General features: G+C 44.1%; 1 long non-coding RNA gene across 1 annotated transcript; it reads left to right on the top strand.

Annotated features, from left to right (window-relative positions):
* The first annotated feature begins 7313 nt into the window (after window positions 1-7313).
* Window positions 7314-22492, top strand: LOC111977122 (uncharacterized). The gene is made up of 4 exons (XR_002878992.2): window positions 7314-7499; window positions 20443-20508; window positions 20810-20928; window positions 21349-22492. It is a non-coding gene; the product is annotated as an uncharacterized lncRNA (long non-coding RNA).
* The last annotated feature ends 763 nt before the right edge of the window (window positions 22493-23255 follow it).

Raw genomic sequence — 23255 nt, 5'->3', positions numbered from 1 at the left:
ACAATATGAGGTCCTAAACCTAGCCTGAAAGTGCATCATTGTAGCAGTGTGGACACATAAAGTCTAAATGTTTGCCTTGGGTTAAGTTGAGCTAATGGCCACCATACAAGTGATGATTACATTTTCATCCATACTGTGCATAGAATTTTTGCAATGTGTCATGCATATGAACTCAATATAGTGAATTTGTTATTGTAACAGAGCAGACATCCTCATGACCAGTGGTACAAACCGAAAAACAAGCACGGGTCCAGCCCCCCTTGAGGTTCTTGAGAGAGCAGCCAAGGAAGTCAGAGACGGGAAGAAGTCCATTAGAGCAGCAGCAAGAGAGGGAAAAATAGTCTGAATGATACTGAAGACGTACATTGACAAAAAAAGATTATGAACATGTACCTATGTGAACGAGAAGCTATGATAGAGTAGCAGAGGCACACAAGGTCTCATCTGATGACATGGAGTCGTAACTTACTAAACATATCAAGATGGACCAGTTTCATGGTCTTAGTAGCCTCAAATGCAGAGAACTTGCCTACGAATTTGCACATCAAAACAACATCCCTGTCCCAGAGCACTGTTCAAGAAATGGAAAGGTAAGTGATATTGAACAGAGATATCTGTTCAGTATATCTGTATATCTGAATGTGGGCATACATTTAAGATATACAACATACCACCCTCACATTCCATGAACTCAACTTTGACCTATGTACCGTACCAGCACCAACACCCACTGTCACAGGACACCATCACCCACTTACCCCAAGGTGGCTCACCATGTCCCTATGCACAATTTACCCCATACCCGGGGTAAGTTGTGCGAAGAGACCACTTTTTTTGGACAAGCTATGTTTTAAAAACTGTAATGTTTACATGAATTCTGATTGTTTCCAGGGATACACGACATCCTGAAATATATGTAGCTATCTTTGTTAGAAAGTGTCACGACTTCCGCCGAAGGCTCCTCTCCTTGTTCGGGCGGCGTTCGGCGATCGACGTCACCGGCTTTCTAGCCATCGCCGCTCCATTTTTCATATGTCCATTTGTCTTGTCTTGTTCCATACACACCTGGTTTTCATTTCCCCAATCAATATACTTGTATTTAACCCTCTGTTTCCCATCATGTATTTGTGTGTAATTGTTTCATGTTATGTGGTGTTTGATTTATGCGCTTGTCTTTTATTTATGTTTCGTGTTTTGAGCCTGTTTGATTATTGTAGTGCTCTCGTTTCGGAACGGAAAATAAATGTGCGCCTGTTAACTATACTCTGCTCTCCTGCACCTGACTTCGCCTCCAGTACACGCCATAACAGAAAGAATACTATATTTCCCTTGTAAAAAAAAGTTTCAACTTACCCCACCAGCCCCTATGTGTGTTGGTGTGCGTTGATGTGTGTGTGTCTCGTGGTTGAGGTAGTGTGGTAGTGTGTATTTGTGGAGTGGGGGGGAAGTGTTCTAACCAAAGGAGTTCCCCAGGTCCACCCAAAACTCATATAACAACACATAGCACAGCTAATTAGTTTTGTCATTTTCACTTCATTGATGCATAAATGTATTTGTAAAAACAAACATACTTCAGTTGTCAACCGTCTTAACTTGAACCTGGCGAACACATCACTTTGTGCTAATAATCACAGTGACACATACCCTCTCTCGTTCATTATTGCTTTACTAAGGTGTTCTCAGCACTCCCAGGCAACTTGAGGTTTAATCAAACAGTCAGCAATCAGATGTGGTCCAGATCCGTGCCTCCCATCACTAGTGTGAGCTTATTACTGTAAGCACGCTTGACAGCAGATCAAAGAGGTTATATACCTATACCTTATAAGACTGAAAATCTGCAGTATCTGCAAATGCCCTTTACCTTCTACACAGCTGCACCTTGAATTGATTGATTCATTTTATTTGCCAGTTACAAAAACATATACACACAGTGCAAACATTTTCAAAAAGTGACGAGGATATCACAAAAAGTCAGACCTTTACAAAAACAAAACACATGAAAACAAGAGAAAAAAAGTGGTTTTCAACACGTGTGAACATGCATCTGAACAAATCACATGAAAAATGTAATGTGAATAATATACATATATACAGTACCATCAAAAGTTCGGACACCCCTACTCATTCAAGGGTTTTTCTTTATTTGTACTATTTTCCACATTGTGGAATAATAGTGAAGACATTAAAGCTATGAAATAACACATATGGAATCATGTAGTAACCAAAAAAGTGTTAAACAAATCCAAATATATTTTAGATTTTAGATTCTTCAAAGTAGCCACCCTTTGCCTTGATGATAGCTTTGCACACTCTTGCCATCCTTGCCATGTTTTTCTAACAGTCTTGAAGGAGTTCCCCCATATGCGCAGTGCTTGTATCGCTGGTTTTCCTTCACTCTGAGGTCCAACTCATCCCAAACCATCTCAATTGGGTTGAGGTCGAGTGGAGGCCAGAATCATCTGATGCAGCACTCCATCACTGTCCTTCTTGGTGAAATAGCCCTTACACAGCCTGGAGGTTTGTTTTGGGTCATTGTCCTGTTGAAAAAGAAATGATAGCCCCACTAAGCTCAAACCAGATGGGATGGCATATCGCTGCAGAATGCTGTGATAGCCATGCTGGTTAAGTGTGCCTTGTATTCTAAATAAATCACAAACAGTTTCACCAGCAAAGCACCCCCACACCATCACACCTCCTCCTCCATGCTTCACAATGGGAACAACACATGCAGAGATCATCCGTTCACCTACTCTGCGTCTCACAAAGACACGGTGGTTGGAACCAAAAATCAAAAATGTGAACTCATCAGACCAAAGGACAGATTTCCACAAGTCTCTTCTTCTTATTGGTGTCCTCCAGTAGTGGTTTCTATTCGGCAATTCGACCATGAAGGCCTGATTCATGCAGTCTCCTCTGAACAATTGATGTTGAGATGTGTCTGTTACTTGAACTCCGTGAAGTATTTATTTGGTCTGCAATCTGAGGAGCAGTTAACTCTAATGAACTTATCCTCTGCAGCAGAGTTAACTCTGGGTCTTCCTTTCCTGTGGGAGTCCTCATGAGAGTCAGTTTCATCAAATCAAATTGTATTTGTCACATGCGCCGAATACAACAGGTGTAGACTTTACAGTGAAATGCTTACTTACAAGCCCTTAACCAACAATGCCGTTTTAAGAACATACCCCCAAAAAGTAAGAAATAAAAATAACAAATAATTAAAGAGCAGCAGTAAAATTACATTAGCGGGACTTTATACAGGGGCTACCGGTACAGAGTCAATGTGCAGGTGCACCGGGTGCATACTAGGTAGTGATGCAACCGGTCAGGATGCTCTCGATGGTGCAGCTGTAGAACCAGCTGTAGAACCTTTTGAGGACCATTGCCAAATCTTTTCAGTCTCCTGAGGGGGGAATAGGTTTTGTCGTGCCCTCTTTACGACTGTCTTGGTGTGACTGGACCATGTTAGCTTGTTGGTGATGTGGACGCCAAGAAACTTGAAGCTCTCAACCTGCTCCAATACAGCCCTGTCGATGAAAATGGGGGCATTCTCAGTCCTCCTTTTCCTTTAGTCCACAATCATCTCCTTTGTCTTGATCACGTTGAGGGAGAGGTTGTTGTCCTTGCACCACACGGCCAGGTCTCTGACCTCCTCCCTATATGCTGTCTCGTCGTTGTTGGTGATCAGGCCTACCACTGTTGTGTCATTAGCAAACTTAATGATGGTGTTGGAGTGAACAGGGAGTACAGGAGGGGACTGAGCACGCACCCCTGAGGGGCTCCCGTGTTGAGGATCAGCGGATGTGTTTTTACCTACCCTCACCACTTGGGGGCAGCCCGTCAGGAAGTCCAGGATCCAGTTGCAGAGGGAGGTGTTTAGTCCCAGGGTCCTTAGTTTAGTGATGAGCTTTGAGGGCACTATGGTGTTGAACGCTGAGCTGTGGTCAATGAATAACATTCTCACATAGGTGTTCCTTTTGTCCAGGTGTGAAAGGGCAGTGTGGAGTGCAATAGAGATTGCATCATCTGTGGATCTGCTGGGGCGGTATGCGAATTGGAGTGGGTCTAGGTTTCTTGGATAATGGTATTGATGTGAGCCATGACCAGCCTTTCAAAGCATTTCATGGCTACAGACGTTAGTGCTACTTGTCAGTAGCTATTTAGGCAGGTTACCTTAGTCTTCTTGGGCACAGGGACTATGGTGCAATGCTTGAAACATGTTGGTATTATAGACTCAGACAGGGAGAAGTTGAAAATGTCAGTGAAGACACTTCCCAGTTGGTCAGCGCATGCTCGGAGTACACGTCCTGGTAATCTGTCTGACCCTGCGGCCTTGCGAATGTTGACCTGTTGAAAGGTCTTAATCACATCGGCTGCGGAGAGCGTGATCACAGTCATCTGGAACAGCTGATACTCTCATGCATGTTTCAGTGTTACTTGCCTCGAAGCGAGCATAGAAGTTATTTAGCTCGTCTGGTAGGTTCGTGTCACTGGGCAGCTCTCGGCTGTGCTTCCCTTTGTAGTCTGTAATAGTTTGCAAGTCCTGCCACATCTGTCGAGGGTCGGAGCCGGTGTACTATGATTTGATCTTAGTCCTGTATTGATGCTTTGCCTGTTTGACGGTTCATCGGAGGGCATAGCAGGATTTCTTATAAGCTTCTGGGTTAGAGTCCCGCTCCTTGAAAGCGGCAGCTCTACCATTTAGCTCAGTGCGAATGTTGCCTGTAATCCATGGCTTCTGATTGGGATGTGCACGTACAGTCACTGTGGGGATGACGTCATCGATGCACTTATTGATAAAGCCAGTGACTGATGTGGTGTACTCCTCAATGCCATCAGAGGAATCCCGCAACACATTCCAGTCTGTGCTAGCAAAACAGTCCTGTAGTTTAGCATCTGCTTCATCTGACCACTTTATTATAGACCGAGTCACTGGTGCTTCCTGCTTTAATTTTTGCTTGTAAGCAGGAATCAGGAGGATATAATTATGGTCAGATTTCCCAAATGGAGGGTGAGGGAGAGCTTTGTATTCGTCTCTGTGTGTGGAGTAAAGGTGGTTTAGAGTTGTTTTCCCTCTGGTTGCACATTTAACATGTTGATAGAAATTAGGTCAAACTTATTTAAGTTTCCCTGCATTAATGTCCCCGGTCACTAGGAGCGCCGCCTCTGGATGAGCGTTTTCCTGTTTGCTTTTGACGATATACAGTTCATTGAGTGCGGTTTTAGTGCCAGCATCGGTCTGTGGTGATATGTGGACAGCTACGGCGAGCAAAACCTTGAGACTTCCTTAGATATTGTGCACCAGCTGTTGTTTACAAATATACATAGGCTGCCACCCTGTGTCTTACCAGAGGCTGCTGTTCTATCCTGAGTGTATAACCCGCCAGCTGTATGTTATTAATGTCGTCATTCAGCCACGACTCGGTGAAACATATAATATTACAGATTTTTATGTCCCATTGGTAGGATATACGTGCTTTCAGTTCATCCCATTTATTTTCCAGTTGTTGAACATTGGCTAACAGTACGGATGACAAAGGCAGATTAGCCACTCGTGGCCTGATCCTCACAATGCACCCCGATCTCTTTCTGCGAAATCTCAGCTTCTTTCTCCAGCGAATGACGGGGATGAGGGCCTGTTCAGGTGTTTGTAGTATATCCTTCCAGTCCAACTCATTAACGAAAAATTATTTGTCCAGTTCAAGGTGAGTAATCGCTGTTCAGATGTCCAGAAGCTCTTTTTGGTCGTAAGAGACGGTAGCAGCAACATTATCTACAAAATAAGTTACAAACAATGCGAGAAAAACTAACAAAATAGCATCAAATAGAGCTATCTTCTGTATACCCCCCCTACCTTGTCACAACACAACTGTCTCCGGACCCCTCCTGTCTCAGCCTCCAGTATTTATGCTGCAGTAGTTTATGTGTCGGGGGGCTAGGGTCAGTTTGTTATATCTGGAGTACTTCTCCTGTCTTATCCGGTGTCCTGTGTGAATTTAAGTATGCTCTCTCTAATTCTCTATTTCTCTCTTTCTTTCTCTCTCTCAGAGGACCTGAGCCCTAGGACCATGCCTCAGGACTATCTGGCATGATGACTCCTTGCTGTCCCCAGTCCACCTGGCCGTGCTGCTGCTCCAGTTTCAACTGTTCTGCCTGCGGCTATGGAACCCTGACCTGTTCACCGGACGTGCTACCTGTCCCAGACCTGCTGTTTTCAACTCTCTAGAGACTGCAGGAGTGGTAGAGATACTCTTAATGATCAGCTATGAAAAGCCAACTGACATTTACTCCTGAGGTGCTGATTGTGATTATTATTATTTGACTATGCTGGTAATTTATGAACATTTGAACATCTTGGCCATGTTCTGTTATAATCTCCACCCGGCACAGCCAGAAGAGGACTGGCCACCCCTCATAGCCTGGTTCCTCTCTAGGTTTCTTCCTAGGTTTTGGCCTTTCTAGGGAGATTTTCCTAGCCACCGTGCTTCTACACCTGCATTGCTTGCTGTTTGGGGTTTTAGGCTGGGTTTCTGTACAGCACTTTGAGATATCAGCTGATGTAAGAAGGGCTATATAAATACATGTGATTTGATTTGATTTGATTGACTCAAAATGCATTAAGAAGGAAAGAAATTCCACAAATTAACTTTTAAGAAGGTACACCTATTAATTGATGCATTCCAGGTGACTACCTCATGAAGCTGGTTAAGAGAATGCCAGGCGTGTGCAAAGCTATCATGAAGGCAAAGGGTTGCTACTTTGACGAATCTCAAATATAAAATATATTTTGATTTGTTTAACAATTTTTTGGTTACTACATGAATCCATATGTGTTGTTTCATAGTTTTGATGTCTTCTCTATTATTCAACAATTTAGAACATTTACAACAACAACAAAAATTATTCACATTAACATTATTTCCTTGCAATATTTAGTTTTGCTATCAATACTTTTGGGTTTATGTTTCGCTTTGAATATAATTATTTTTGTTTGCAATACTAATAATTGTGTTATCTTTTGTTTTGCTTGATAATAATGGCACAAATGTAACTCACTCACTAGAGGATTTCACCATCTAAAAACATTATTATTCTACTCCACAGTTTCCGTAAAAAGCTGAGGGATGGTGCTGAAGAAATGCAACCACTCAAATCCAAAAACCACACTATTTTGGGTTCTGATGGGGTACAACAGTTGTACTAAGCTCATAAGGGAATTATACGTTATATTCTTCAAGAATCAATGGGTTCATATCATTCATTTATAAGTCCAAAAATGTATGGTGCAACTAAGGATGGCCCCTTTAACAGGCAGTGAACTTCATACAGCCATTTGAATGTGATTCATTAACCTGCCACCCGAAAAATTATTCTGTCCACTGTTCCGAATGTCCTGCAAAAATCGTTTCCTTGTCCTGCATTTGGGCTTTTTAGATGTGATGTAGATCTAATTCCACTGGAGGAAACATTGATACTGCAACATGTTATCACCATCTTTGCACGTAAGGAGAATGATATTATTTCAACCTCACATGTGATCAATAAGGGTCAGTCTATGTCATGGAAAGAGCAGGTGTTTTTCATGTTTTGTACACTCAGCGTATACTTCATTATCTGATTAGGGTTGATCAAACTATGGATCTCATCTGAATGTATGGGGACATGCTCATACTGTACAAGTAACATGCACGTGACTATGAAGCATTCTCCAGATGGTGAAATAACTGAACAAAAAACTATTTATAGAAATAGAACATTATTAGAATAGAACCACATAAGTTGCAAATGCATTATTTGACACATTGAACATGCAAATGTATCCGATATCATTGCGTTACTTAAGAGAGATTGTGGGGTTTGAGAAATGGGGTGGAGTACCATTCATGATGCAGCCCTGCAGCCCTAGAAGTTCTGAAAGACAGACTGTGAGTGTCAGGTTGACTGGTGTCTCTGTCCAGAAGTAGTGTGGGTATTAAGTGGGCTGCCACACCCGTAGGCCGCAGGACGTGACTGTAAGGAAGTCATATGTGGTTCCTTACACCCCAGGCTCCAACTGAAATTCAAGTGTTTATTGGAAGCCATTAAACAAAATTATTTAAAATTGCAATAATGAAGGTAATTATTTGGATCTCAGGTCAAATTATCTCTTGTCCTCGTCAGTGGCTAGGCTTTCTGTAAATACAGACCACCATTAGGAAAAGTCAATAAAACAAACCTGAGTAAAGTGACACAAAGTGTCAGTACGAGTTGATAACTTTTAAAACAGTCTGACAGTAAATGTCTGTCTTAGTGGAGAGAGTTGAGTTGGTGGTGTTGGTAGTGTATTGGCTTCTTCCTAAACTGAACTGTTTTGACTCTGCAGATGGATTTCTGTCATACAAAGTTCTATGACCTCAGGGTTAAAGGGATGTTTCACCATTGAAGCAAACTTTTCATACCATTTTCCGAAAGTCGATCTACAACCAGCTAATTCTAGCACTATTCTTCCAAAAAATGACTTCAAATTATCAAGAAAATCAGTGAGCAAATGATAGGTTGAAAGGTGAACTCCTAAACGAGCTGTACGTCTTAGTCAAACTTACGTACTGTTTTTGGCCGTATTCCTGCCAGATCAGCCCAAATCGCAGGTAGCCTAGTGGTTGGAGCGTTGGACTAGTAACCGAAAGGTTGCAAGATCGAATCCCCAAGCTGACATGGTAAAAATCTGTCGTTCTGCCCCTGAAGAAGGCAGTTCCTAGGCCGCCATTGAAAATTTGAATTTGTTCTTAACTGACTTGCATAGTTAAATAAAGGTTTAAAAAAAAAAAAAAATGGATATGTACAACTATTGTAGGAGTTCTCCTAGTAACTGAATAATTTACTAACTTTTGAAGTTGATTCTTTTAATAGTTGTACTAGAATTACCTGGTGCTTTTTTTTCATTCCTTCTGGGAACTAGACCACACAATAAAAATATATAAACGTGTCCACAATGCCCAGTATAATTGTTTGAAATACCAGGATTGCCTTCAAAGCATCCAAAAATGAACAGGTACGCTTTACAGAACACAAGTTAAAATGCACAGTATGTCATAGCACAATAGCATAGCAATCAATGACAACAGTTCAAACCCTGAAGGGAATGTTCTCTTTCAAATACCATGTCACTACACCAAATAAAAACTCAAGTGGTTTGTCACGACAACACTGGTCCAAGTCAAGTGAAACTTGAGTCATGTGCACCCAGTCAGGCCTGACAGCTGACAGGCAGCAGTGATGACGTCCTTACGGAGAGCAGGACAGCACAGCGGCGGTGTGACGCTCAGCTAATATGGAAGAGGTGGGGTATCAGCAGCACTGTTCACTGCTGTGCAGGGTGATGGGGGCTGGCAAGCACAGGGCTGTTTCCATCGGGTCACTGACACCAGGCCAGAAACACAAGGGGAGAGGAGCCAGGAAGATAGGCAGGCAGCACGGCAGGGTGGGTGAAAGAGACAGGCAGGGAGGGAAGGAGGCAGGCAGGCAGGCAGGGTGGTTGGGTCAGCAGGTTGGATCAGCAGGGCTAGCTCTCCATGACGGGTCTTGGCTCTGTGGCTAAGTATAGATACTTATGGTGGAGTGATGCTCCAGCCAGCTGTAATGGGAAACGTGCTTGCGTTATAGTGTATGTCGTTAGGGTACAAAGCAAATAAGACATAATATTTACCATTGGGACTAGAATTAGGCTATAGCAATGGCACACAAGTCTTACACAAGAGAGTACACACTCTTTATCAGCCAGACCAAATGAGGCGTATTGATGAATACCCCAGAGTAAAAAGAAAATAGTTTGTACATTATGTTGAGATATGTTTGTGTGCCTCAAGTCAGCTTATAATCGTCTCTGAAATCAAAATATTTCAAAACTTTTAAGGGTTTCAGGTCTCTGGGAATGAGAATGCCTGTGATTGTGAAGAATAATTTAGCTATTACAATTGGCCTAGCGCCGCCTTAGTAATAGCCCTGCCATCATGGCTATGATTACACTGATCGTAAGTAGGAGTTCGCTGTCAGCTCACAGAGAGGGATAGCTGTTGACATATCCAGATATGGAATTGATATTGAAAAACTGCTGGGTAATTCTGTTTCTCTGGCCTGCTTCCGCTCTTAAGGTGTGTGGACATTGTGTGCTGTACTGTAGCAGTGGAGCACGTGGCAGACACTAGAAGCATGCCCTGTCTTGTGCCAGTTCTGATAAGAGGTGTGGAGGGAGAAATGAAAGGAAGCATGAATAAATTTTTCAACAATAAACTGATCTGACCCACATATGAGATGGAGATGGTCATCCTCAAAGAGGATTGTTTTGGTGCTGTTTTGATCCTGCCATTGTGGCTTTAGCCTTAGTTTAGTCATACTCCCATTGGTGATTCTTAATAATTGTTTTCAGCTCAAGGGGAACTCATATGTATGGGTTTCCCTTGAGCTGAAAACAGTTATTCTAATGGAGACATGTAGGTGGGTACAGTAGAGGGACACCTACACTATCGTTCAAAAGTTTGGGGTCACTTAGAAATGTCCTTGTTTTCAACAGAAAAGCACATTTTTTGTCCATTAAAATAACATTAAATTGATCAGAAATACAGTGTAGACATTGTTAATGTTGTAAATGACTATTGTAGCTGTAAACGGAAGATTTATGGAATATCTACATAGGCCTAGAAGGCCAATGTCTGCCTACAACATTATTACTGTATTTCTGATCAATTTGATGTCATTTTGATGGACAAAAAAATTGCTTTTCTTTCAAAAACAAGGAAATTTCTAAGTGACCCCAAACTTTTGAATGGAAGTGTAGGTCTAAGGTCAGTATGTTTAATATCACACTAATGAGAAACCATTTCTACGTGTCCAATTAACCCTGCTCAGAGGACATGATTTGAATTTATTTTATTTTATTATTAACAGCAAATTTGCTCCTCCAAACTGCATGTGGCACAAACTGTTCCTTCATGTTAATTGCCTCATCCTCATGCAAAATATAGCACAATTAAGACATTCGTTACATTTCCAGCCTTAGGTAAGATCCTGATTAGGACTCATTTATCTTCGTCTTAGACTCTAGAGAGGAGGACTCCATGTTCTTTGCATTAGGAGATGTTAAATAGTAGTGGGTGCATTACACCAGGCAAATCCTGATCTTGCAGATAAGGGTGTAACCCTGTTCCTTTACTACTACTTCTAATACAACTGTCGCCACTCCTGATACCGTAGCAGTGCTGGGGAGATTGTAATGGGAAGAGAGATAAAATAACTGTCGACCACTGAAATTAGCCAAAACATGACCTTTTTTTGCACTATTGGTTAGAGCCTGTAAGTAAGCATTTCACTGTAAGGTCTACTACACCTGTTGTATTCGGCGCACGTAACAAATGCACTTTGATTTGATTTGAGTTTACCCTGACGATGTGTGCTTCAGAGGCCATGGTTTCCTGCTCGGTGTATAGGACTAACAGAAAGCACTTCAAATAGCTTCCGTTTAATAGCAACATTTATCAGTGGCGAGTGTAAAAGTACAGTCAAATCCTCATAAAAGTGGGACTTGAGAATGACATGATGTGTTTGTAAATCTTTTGTGAGGATTTGCACACACAGGCCCCTGTGAGGACTACTGTATTTAGTCAATGCCACTCCGACATTGCCGTGAGGACCAAACAAAAGCGTGTCGTGTAACAGCTGAAGGATGAATGAGGGAGCAAATCAGCAGTGTCAATGAGGAGGCTTTTATAGACCAGTCTCTGGTTTGGTTGGTTATTATGATGGCTGCTCCCTGATTGGGTGATGGCAACATAACAGAGAACAGCATACACAGTTAGGGGCAGAAGGGTTTAACAAAGTCCATCTTTATGTGCTGGGGATAGACACTGTATCTCAGAGTCTAGTGCTGATTAAACAGGGCCATCAAAGTTTATATAGTGTCAAGCTGTGTTATGGAAGCAAATGCTGTGTGGCAATACCACTGTAGTCTACTCGTCTGAATTAATGTTCAATGAATTCAGTCTGTTGATTCATATTTGAGTTACTCATCGACCAAGGCTCCAGTGCTCCATTGGTTACCACGTCCGACTAATACCTCCAATGTCCTACCAGGCCATATAATGTTTTCCTGGTTGTGTTTGTTTGCTGTTTCCCTGTACAGCAGTGAGCCTCTACATGCATTGTTCAATAAAGAGGACATTGTTACCCCAACACTTCCTAGTGTAATGCAATTTAAGGTAATAATATTGTCGTCACGAAAAGGGCAATCATTTTCATTACTTGAAATCTATTAACTATGCACTTGCTGTTATTCATTAAAGGCAAGGGATAATATGATTATGTGAGCTACATCGAAAAATACGAATAACAGCACTGGCAAAAAGCTATCAACAAATCCAATCCAGAGGGGCAATATTAAAGCGTTTGTGGGGTTGATGACAGAGTTCTTCACCTTACCCATGTGCAGCACAGCAGGATCTGGGCTCAATAGACTGACTTTTTAAGTACCAGCAAACACTTAGTTTAAAGTAATGAGTGCAGAAAAAAAACACAGAGTGGGTACCATGACGATAACATACATTTCCAACAGAAATGAAATCCCGTCACTAAGCTATTTCTCAGTCAATTTAACGTTTTTACTTTGAGCTGTGTTTTATTGTGTTTTTTCTTAGACAGCTTTTGAGTTTTCTTCGTCTTTTGGTTTCTCCACATTCCTGTGCACCGTTCAATGTTTTCATTCATCCTATAAAAACAAAGGGACTCTCTTCCTTGAGTTTAGAATATCACATTACCGTCTGAAGCTCCATATGGTTAGGCTTTTGCTTTCACAAACACAGATTCTCTCTCCGAAATCCACACGCACAGGGATGCACACACACACACACACACACACACACACACACACACACACACACACACACACACACACACACACACAACACAACACACACACACACACACACACACACACACACACACAGTCAAACACAGCCACGCATGCATGCACACCTGTTACTGTTTTATTTAAATGGACAACTTCTCTCAATGCTTACCTAACCATGATGTGGTCAACACTGTCTATTTAATATCAGTGTGCAAAGAGGAGCAGAGAATATCACACTGTAAACCAGATCCTTTATACCATCCCCCTTTGCAAGACTATGTGGAAAGTCTGACCCGTTTCAATAGTCCATAGTATCTGTTACAATTTAACAGACTGGTCTGGTCTCTCCACAATGCAAACAGATGGGAGATAGGAGAAAACTTGGCAGTATGCGTTTATTACTGTTTTGTTACATATTGCAACATGATAGACCGCTTCATACAGGTCAAGACACAATATGAACGCAATATTGTTACACCTCATGTGCAACTGAGTGTACAAAACAGTAGGAACATCTGCTCTTTCCATGACATAGGCTGACCAGGTGAATCCAGGTGAAAGCTATGATCCCTTATAGATGCCACTTGTTAAATCCACTTCAATCAGTGTAGATGAAGGGGAGGAGACAGGTTAAAGAAGGATTTTTAAGCTTTGAGACAATTGAGACATGAATTGACTATGTGTGCCATTCAGAGGGTGAATCAGCAGACCACATATTTAAGTGCCTTTGAATGGGGTATGGTAGTTGGTGCCAGGCGCACCGGTTTGTGTGTGTCAAGAACTGCAAAGCTGCTGGGATTTTCACGCTCAACAGTTTCCCGTGTGTATCAAGAATGGTCCACCACCCACATGACAACAAGCCAACTAGACACAACTGTGGGAAGCATTGGAGTCAACATGGGTCAGCATCCCTGTGGAACGCTTTCGACACCTTATAGAGTCCACGCCCTCGACGAATTTAGGCTGTTCTGAGGGCCAAATGGGCTGCAACTCAATAGTAGGAAGGTGTTCCTAATGTTTTGTATGCTCAGTGTATAAAAGACACTCCATAGTTCTCTAGTTACAGTACATTCACATTTGGGTTGCATTTGCACTTCAGTTCTTCCCTGCAAGAATACTGTCGCTGTTGTATCAAGCGGCATATTTTCTTCTCTCTCGCTCGCTTTGTCTTTGTAATGGAGATATTAAGTGACACAGCAGGGACAGAGGGAAAGAAGAAAGAACATTATATGCAGTTGAAAACAGGAGGAAAGAAACCCAACTGATGACAGTGAAAGGACTCTGTGCCAGAATTGACTGCCCCACAAGAGCCTCTGGATGTGAAAGTAAACATAGAAACACACACACACATGGGTTTGCTCACTGGCACCATATAATTTGTGGTGGAATCTCAAAATTGGGCCTCCGAACAACTCGGGCTCTGGCGAGATGGTAAACAGACTTATATTGTTGCAAGAATGGAATGGAGGGAGGGAGGGAGTGAGGAGGGAAGAGGGAGGACAGAGGGGGGTTTCAAGTAACAAAGAAAGGAGAAAACAATGTCCTCAGATCTAACGGTCGTAAAAGAAAAAGCACTCTCAGTAAAGAGATAATGCTGAGGGAACACATTCATAAGACAGGCTTCTGTTTAACTTTTCCTTCTCTTTGTTGCACTCGTTTATTAGAGTTTCCTTTGGTTGAAATGCTTGGGGAGGTATGGTATGTTCAGTATGCCGATTCCATAATTTCATCTTCAGTTGTGGGCACCTGGGTATAAAAGAGATGTGTTGATCAGTTGAGACAGGGCACTGATTCAATGGATCTGTTTCAACATTTCACAGTAATTCAGTAAATTTTTTGCATTTGTATTCCCTTAATAACTTTATGCTGACAGAGTGTTTGATCGATTCCACTAGGTGACTTCAGGCGGAAAAAGCACTGAGGGCATGTCTCAGGGTGTCTGAAAACATTTGCTTCACCACAAGAGACCCACGCCAAGGCATTGTGCAGTTTGGGATCCTAAAACAACCACCACATTCCAGTCCCTCCAGCATGTTGGCTCGGTTTTAGAAGTCACAATGCCCCAGTGCTGCAATCTGTAAAATGTATTCTTTAGTAGCTACAGTATGAATTGCTATGCCCACAGTGTTTCTCCTCTCCAAATTAAATATTGGGTCTGCCATATATTGTCTGGTCCATAATTATTGGAACCCTTTATAAAGATGAGCAAAAAAATGGTGTATAAAATTAACCTAACGTAGCAGCCGTAAAATAAACACCTTTAACTAGATACCCTACATCAGGGTTCCACAACTGGTGGCTCGCGGTCCATATTAGGCCCTCCAATTTTTCTGAGCAAAAAATAATATTGTATTTTTTTTTATGGTTGGACATAAAATACTTTAAAAACGCCAGCAAATCAGCTCCAAGTGATTTTCATTTTGGAAATCTGTTCCAAAGTATTCCTACGGATAATAGAGAAATATATGTGATTGTATACAAATGTAAGCAAGATTTGAAATGAGGATGTTTCAGTCAATTTGCAGTCTATAAATTATTGTAGTTGTGTTCTGGCCCCCTGACCATCATCTCAAGAAAAAAAAAAAATCGGCCACGACTGAATCTAGTTGCTGATCCCTGCCCTACGTACTGGTCTTGACGAGAAATGGAAAAAACAGTCTGGGGGAGGTTCTCTTCTGCACTGTTCAACCAGTTAAGTTAAGATGTGTTGCCTTGTTAGTGTCCAAAAGCGGAAGTCACGTCACAGGCTCTCTTTCCATTTACCCTGAAAACCGGAACTGAGCTATATTGCATGCTCCAAAAAATGTGAAAGTTATATTATTTTGTACTAATACAATTGCTCAGAGAAAGAGCTTTTGTTGAACAAGCAACAAAACTAAATCTAAAAATTATTGGCACCCCTGTTTTCAGTACTCCAGCACCCTACCTTTGCGAGGATAATGACACTGAAGCTTTTTCTAAAATGTTTTATGAGATTGGAGAATACTTTGGGAGGGATCTTAGACCATTCCTCCATACAGATCCTTGATATCCGTCATCTGCACTGGACTGCACTCTTCAATTCAAACCACAGGTTTTCAATGGGGTTCAAGTCCGCAGACTCAATTGACAATTTCTTTGTGGATTTTGATGTGTGCTTGGAGTTATTGTCTTGCTGGAAGATCCACTTGCAGTCAAGTGTCAGCCTCCTGGCAGAATCAACCATGTTTTTGGCTAAAAGTGAATGATGCTGTTGTAACGGGCTTCCTCCTTCTCCTCATCCGAAGAGGAGTAGCAGGGATTTGACCAAAATGCAGCGGGTTGTGAATACATATTGATTTAATAGACAAAACGGAAAAACACGACAAACACTTGAATAATTACAAAACAAATAAACGAATGTAGACAGACCTGGACACGAACTTACATACAACGTGAAGAACGCATGAACCAGGAAAACAGACTACATAAAACGAACGAACTAACAAAAACCGGAACAGTCCCGTGTGGCGTAACATACAGACACTGACACAGGAGACAATCACCCACAAACAAACAGTGAGAACAACCTACCTTAATATGACTCTCAATTAGAGGAAAGCAAACTGCCTCTAATTAAGAGCATACAGGCAACCCAAAACCAACATAGAAACAGCAAACATAGACTGCCCACCCAAAACTCACGCCCTGACCATCACACACATACAAAACAACAGAAAACAGGTCAGGAACGTGACAGACCCCCCCCCTCAAGGTGCGAACGCCGGGCGCACCAGCACAAAGTCCAGGGGAGGGTCTGGGTGGGCATCTGACACGGTGGTGGCTCAGGCTCCGGACGCTGTCCCCCACCACCATCAGTCACTCCGCTTCTGTATCCCCTCCCAATGACCTCCAACTAAACCCACCTAGATGAAGGGGCAGCATCGGGATAAGGGGCAGCAGCTCCGGGATAAGGGCACGCGCTCCGGGCTGAGGGACTCCGGAGGTCGGGCTGAGGGACTCCGGCAGGTCCGGGCTGAGGGACTCCGGCAGGTCCGGGCTGAGGGCTCCGGCAGGTCCGGGCTGAGGACTCCGGCAGGCGGCTGAGGCTCCGCAGGTCGGGCTGGGGACTCCGGCAGGTCGGGCTGAGGGACTCCGGCAGGTCCGGGCTGAGGGACTCCGGCAGGTCCGGGCTGAGGGACTCCGGCAGGTCCGGGCTGAGGGACTCCGGCAGGTCCGGGCTGAGGGACTCCGGAGGTCCGGTGAGGAATCCGGCAGGTCCTGGCTGAGGGACTCCGGCAGGTCCTGGCTGAGGACTCCGGCAGGTCCTGGCTGGACGGCTCTGGCAGGTCCTGGCTGGACGGCTCTGGCAGGTCCTGCTGGACGGCTCTGGCTGGTCCTGGCTGGACGGCTCTGGCTGATCCGGTCTGGCGGAAGGCTCTGGCTGATCCCGGTCTGGCGGAAGCTCTGGCTGATCCGGTCTGGCGGAAGGCTTGGCTGATCCGGTCTGGCGGAAGGCTCTGGCTGATCCGGTCTGGCGGAAGGCTCTGGCTGATCCGGTCTGGCGGAAGGCTCTGCTGATCCGGTCTGGCGGAAGGCTCTGGCTGATCCGGTCTGGCGGAAGGCTCTGGCTGATCCGGTCTGGCGGAAGGCTCTGGCTGATCCGGTCTGGCGGACGGCTCTGTAGCTCTTGGCGCTTTGCAGGCTCATGGCAGACGGCAGCTTTGCAGGCTCATGGCAGACGGGCAGTTCAGGCGCGTTGGGCAGACGGGCAGTTCAGGCGCGCTGGGCAGACGGGCAGTTCAGGTGCGCTGGGCAGACGGGCAGTTCAGGCGCCGCTGGAGACGGGCAGTTCTGTAGGGAGGAGACGGAGAGCAGCTGGTGCGCGGTACGGACTGGAGGCACTGGCTGGAGACACGCACCATAGGGAGAGTGCGTGGAGGAGGAACAGGGCTCTGGAGATGCACTGGAAGCCTGGTGCGTGGTGTCGGCAACTGGTGGTACTAGGCTGGGGCGGGAAGGTGGCGCCGGATATACCGGACCGTGAAGGAGGACACGTGCTCTTGAGCACCGAGCCTCCCCAACTTACCAGGTTGAATGGTCCCCGTAGCCCTGCCAGTGCGGCGAGGTGGAATAGCCCGCACTGGGCTATGCAGGCGAACCGGGGACACACCTGTAAGGCTGGTCCATGTACGCCGGCCCGAGGAGACGTACTGGAGACCAGATACGTTGGGCCGGCTTCATGGCACTCGGCTCGATGCCAACCTAGCCCTCCCAGTGCGGCAAGGTGGAATAGCCCGCACTGGGCTAAGCACGCGTACTGGGGACACCGTGCGCTTTACGCATAACACGGTGTCTGACCAGTACGACGCCTCTTACTCCACGGCAAGCCCGGGGAGTTTGGCTCAGGTATCCAACCCGGCTTCGCCACACTCCCCTTTAGCCCCCTCCAAGAAATTTTTGGGTGTTACTCACGGGCCTCGCCTGCTTCCGTGCTGCCTCCTCATAACGTGCCTCTCCGCTTTCGCTGCCTCCAGCTCGCTTTGGGGCGGCGACACTCACTGGCTCTGCCCAGGGTCCTTTCCGTCCAGGATCTCTTCCCATGTCCAATCCTTCTTTTCCACTGCTGCTGTCGTGGCTGTCCGTTAACCCGCTGCTTGATCTGGGTTTGGGTGGGTGATTCTGTAACGGCTCCTCTTCTCCTCATCCGAAGAGGAGTAGCAGGAGATTTGACCAAAATGACGCGGGTTGTGAATACATATTGATTTAATAGACAAACGGAAAAAACACCGACAAACACTGAATAATTACAAAAACATAAACGAATGTAGACAGACCTGGACACGAACTTACATACAACGTGAAGAACGCATGAACCAGGAAACAGACTACATAACGCACGAACTAACAAAAACCGGAACAGTCCGTGTGGCGTAACATACTGACACAGGAGACATCACCCACAAACAAACAGTGAGAACAACTACCTTAATATGACTCTCAATTAGAGGAAAACGCAAAACACCTGCCTCTAATTAAGAGCCATACAGGCAACCAAAACAACATAGAAACAGCAAACATAGACTGCCACCCAAACTCACGCCCTGACCACACACCATACAAAACAAACAGAAAACAGGTCAGGAACGTGACAGCTGTTGACCTTCGTCAGGACCAGTGTGAAGCAAAAAAAGCCCCATGACATCAAAGATGCACTAATATTTTACTGTAGGTAAAGTATGAGATACTTTCTGCATATGCTTCAGTTTTTTTACGCCAAATCACCACTGGTGCTGCTTGGCCAAGGAGCTCTATTTTCCATGTACAGTAATCTGACCATAGCACGCATGGAGTTTTATCACAAGTGCTTTGGTTTGGTATGTGGCTTGAGTGTGGCAGACAGCCTCTGTCCAGCTCTGATATCACCTCCCTTTAGACTGAAAATACCTTAATTTAATACATTGTCATCTCAACACTACTAACCCTATTCTCTCTCTCTCTCTCTCTCTCTCTTCTCCTCTCTCTCTCTTCTCTTCTCTCTCTCTCTCCTTCTCTCTCTCTCTCTCCTCTCTCTTCTCTCTCTCTCTCTTCTCTCTCGTCTCTCTTCTCTCTCTCTCTCTCTCTTCTCTCTTCTCTCTCTCCTCTCTCTTCTCTCTGTTCTCTCACTCATTTCTTTCTAAGTAAGAGTAAAATACTTGGCATAATGTAGTAGCTTTATCATTTTGGTGCACAATACCTGGGTCATCTAATTGTTTTTACATTAACCTTGCTTAACCCTATGACCCATCAGTCACGCGCCCAGCTCCCTGTGGCAGTCCAGTGAGTCCACTCGGCATGTTTCCCTGCTCACTATGAGCTGAACCTTCTCTTCATTACTCAACTCTTTGCCACTTTGGATGTGGAAACAAGCACTTTCAATCTCTGGCTGTTTCAACATCAGCAGCATTTACACTAGAATTAAGTGAATATAGCTACTATAAGCAGATCATTTTCCTTAAGAGTTCTTGTTCAGCACATTCTGAATGCTAAGAGGTTTTGTTCAGCACATTCTGAATGCTAAGAGGTCTTTGTTCAGCACATTCTGAATGCTAGAGATTTGTTCAGCACATTCTGAATGCTAAGAGGTCTTTGTTCAGCACATTCTGAATGGCTAAGAGATCTTTGTTCAGCACATTCTGAATGCCAAGAGGTCTTTGTTAGACATTCTGAACATTCTGAATGCTAAGAGATCTTTGTTCAGCACATTATGAATGCTAAGAGTTCTTTGTTCAGCACATTCTGAATGCTAAGAGGTGTGATGGTGAAGCAATGCTTTTATTTCTTTCCAACACACCTCACACGATTGGGCTTTTGCATGCATATGATGCATGAATGAAGCACAGGTGAAATGATTGGATTGTTTGGACAGCTGAGCTCACTGTGACATAACGTTTCCCAAAGCAGATATGCACATTAATAAACACACACACCCTTGCTGACTGATACTGGTGCTGATCGGGTATCAGCTTTATGTCACTGTTAAACCTATGTGTCCTGGATATTTGGTTGTAAGTTGATTTTCTGCAAGTCTGTATCAATCTGTGATATAGGGCTTTTGTTTTTTATTTCAGACTGTGTACTCTCTGAAGTAACCAGAAATACCGGATATACTGTACATGGATGAAAGACGCAAACAAGTACACAACAGACAAATGCTTATGTGAAAATAATCTCTCTCTTCAACTTCTCTCAGTCATTATCTATTTATCTATCTATCTAAGACATGCACACAGACGCATGGACACACTCACCCTATTCACAAGATAGAATTTGAGCTCTTCATGTAATTGTGCTGTGTTCTGCCAAATGTGTAATTACAAGGGCCTTCGGTCCAATTCACATTACTGATACTGCATCACACATGTTCTCTCCCTGCCCCCTCAAACTGTGAACTCAGAGTGCCGGACAGTAAAATATCTGTTTCCCCCGGTACGGTAGGTTCCGGCAAGCAGCTTGATTTAAGACCGGAGCTAGAGCTGGAGCTGGGATGGATGCCTCCCCCTGTCATCAATGGAGGCCAATGCAGCCAGTTAATCTGGGTCCTTGGATCAGAACAGGTGAACGGAGCAGACAGATCTTAAAGGGATACTTCGAGATTTTGTCAATGAGGCCCTTTATATACTTCCCCAGAGTCAGATGAACTCGTGGATACCATTTTTATATCTCTGCATGCAGTTTGAAGGAAGTTGCTAGCTAGCATTAGCGCAATGACTGGAAGTCTATGGGTATCTGCTAGCATTTAGCATTGGCTCGCTAAACTACCTCTAACTTCCTTCATACTGGACACAGAGACATAAAAATTTTATCCACAAGTTCATCTGACTCTGGAGAGGTAGATCAAATATGTTATTGGCAAAATCCCGAAGTATCTTCTTTTTTCTTTTTTTTGAGGTGGCCAAGCACAGCACATCACGATGGCATGACTCACAACTCCCACTTTTACTATGTGTACATTAATAATGTGCTATGGCTCCTAGGAAGTCTGCTTTTCCTGTAAAGGGGGGACTTTACAAAGACAGACCTTGCCACTCCACTGCTGCAGGTCGGAACAAGCAGAGATAGACCACCTTTGATAAATGGCTGGCAGTGGAAAGTGAGAAAGACCTTGCTGCCTCTGCTCACTGCGTCAAGACAGAGTTCTTTTAAACACTACCACATGCAAGGAAGCACATGGTGATGGATCCCAGATGTGTGCGAGAGAAGGAGCTGGCTCCGTTTGGACTGTGGCCACAACAGTCCAGACCAGATTGCAATTGTAATGTCCAGTGTTGTGTTGATGGTTTAGACTAATTATAAGACTGATTAGAGTAAGCTTGGCGATGGACTGAAAGGCCTTGTGTGCTTTGAGTCAACAAGTACCAATGCCAAAGACTGATAGTGGTTCATAAACATACAAACCCGCACGCATGCACGCAAAGGGAAATGTACATGAATGCACACCATCGGTGCATAATACAATGCACAATGTCTGTCAAACCAATTTATGCAACGTGTTAAAGATGATGCCAGAAATGTGTTTTATAGAGACTGTCATAATCCACTAGATCCAGGATAACGTTCCCCGTCCATGCTCTGAAAATGTTCTCTGTTTTTTCTTTCCATTTTATGATTGTCAGCACAGCCCTGTATATTTCCAAGAGAGCCAGTAACCAACACGACATCATGCTTAAATGCCTTAATGAGCTGACAAAATCAAATTCAGGAGATTTCTTGGGGAGATTTTCCTTGACTGATCAGAGGCCTGTGTGCCTAGAGAGGGATCTCTTTGTGTTTGTGTTTGTGTGATGGGGAGGGGGCCATTTTAGAGTCATATGTAAGATATTAAGATATTCCTTTGAAGAGCAGCATAAAATGTGGAGGATTCCAGAAGTACCGACAGAAAGGGCCAAACCCAGAAGATTATGTAATGCACAGACACACATACGTGCATATGCACACACACGGATGCACACACACATGCACGCGCGAGCACACACACCATAGTGATACTAGATGCAGGACTTGCCAACAATTTGACTCAGGGTGTCATGCATTTGGTGTGTGTCAGAGTTAAACCTGTGGGCCAATGGGTCACACGATTAATGAAATGCTAGTGAGGGAAACATTAAATTGTGATTGTGAGGTTGACTTTGTTTCCCTTTTTAATCTCCACCTAATCTTGTTTTAATCTTTGATTCATTAGCATTGATTATATTGAATAGCATAGCCCAAGGTCCTGGCGCTCAGAGTGTTGTTTTGCCTGTAAATGAGGACCAGGTCCCCGTTTCCTCGGCTCTCTCACTTTGAACGTTGTCCAATATGTAACTAAGAGTGGCCAGATAATTTAGACATGCTGTGGTGTCATTGTGATCTAATTCTGTGCACTTACACTAAGTTGTGATCAAACAAATGTCCAAAGCACTAATACAGATCTGCAGGATCTACAAACAAACTGCTTACCAGAGGAGGCTGGTGGGAGGAGCTATAGGAGGTCGGGCTCATTTTAATGGCTGGGATTGAATAAATGGAACATGTGGTTCCCATATGGTTCATGTGTTTAATACCATTCCATTTAGCCACTACAATGAGGCAATCCTCCTATAGCTACTCCTACCAGCCTCCTCTGCTACTTACTATTGGAAGATTTGGGAGCTGAAAGCCACAAGAAAAAAGTAAAATTGACAAACATGCACGTACACGCACATGCCCACACACACACACGCACGCACGTGCACATGTGCCGCACACACACCACACACACACACACACACCACACACACACACACACACACACACACACCACACACACACACACACCACACACACACACACACACACACACACACACACACACACACACACACACACACACACACACACACAACACACACCACACACACACACA

This window comes from Salvelinus sp. IW2-2015, linkage group LG17, assembly GCF_002910315.2.
Source record: "Salvelinus sp. IW2-2015 linkage group LG17, ASM291031v2, whole genome shotgun sequence".
NCBI classification, from domain to species: Eukaryota; Metazoa; Chordata; class Actinopteri; order Salmoniformes; family Salmonidae; genus Salvelinus; species Salvelinus sp. IW2-2015.
The sequence above is the reverse complement of the archived record's forward strand: the minus strand, read 5'-3'. Positions and strand labels throughout refer to the sequence as shown.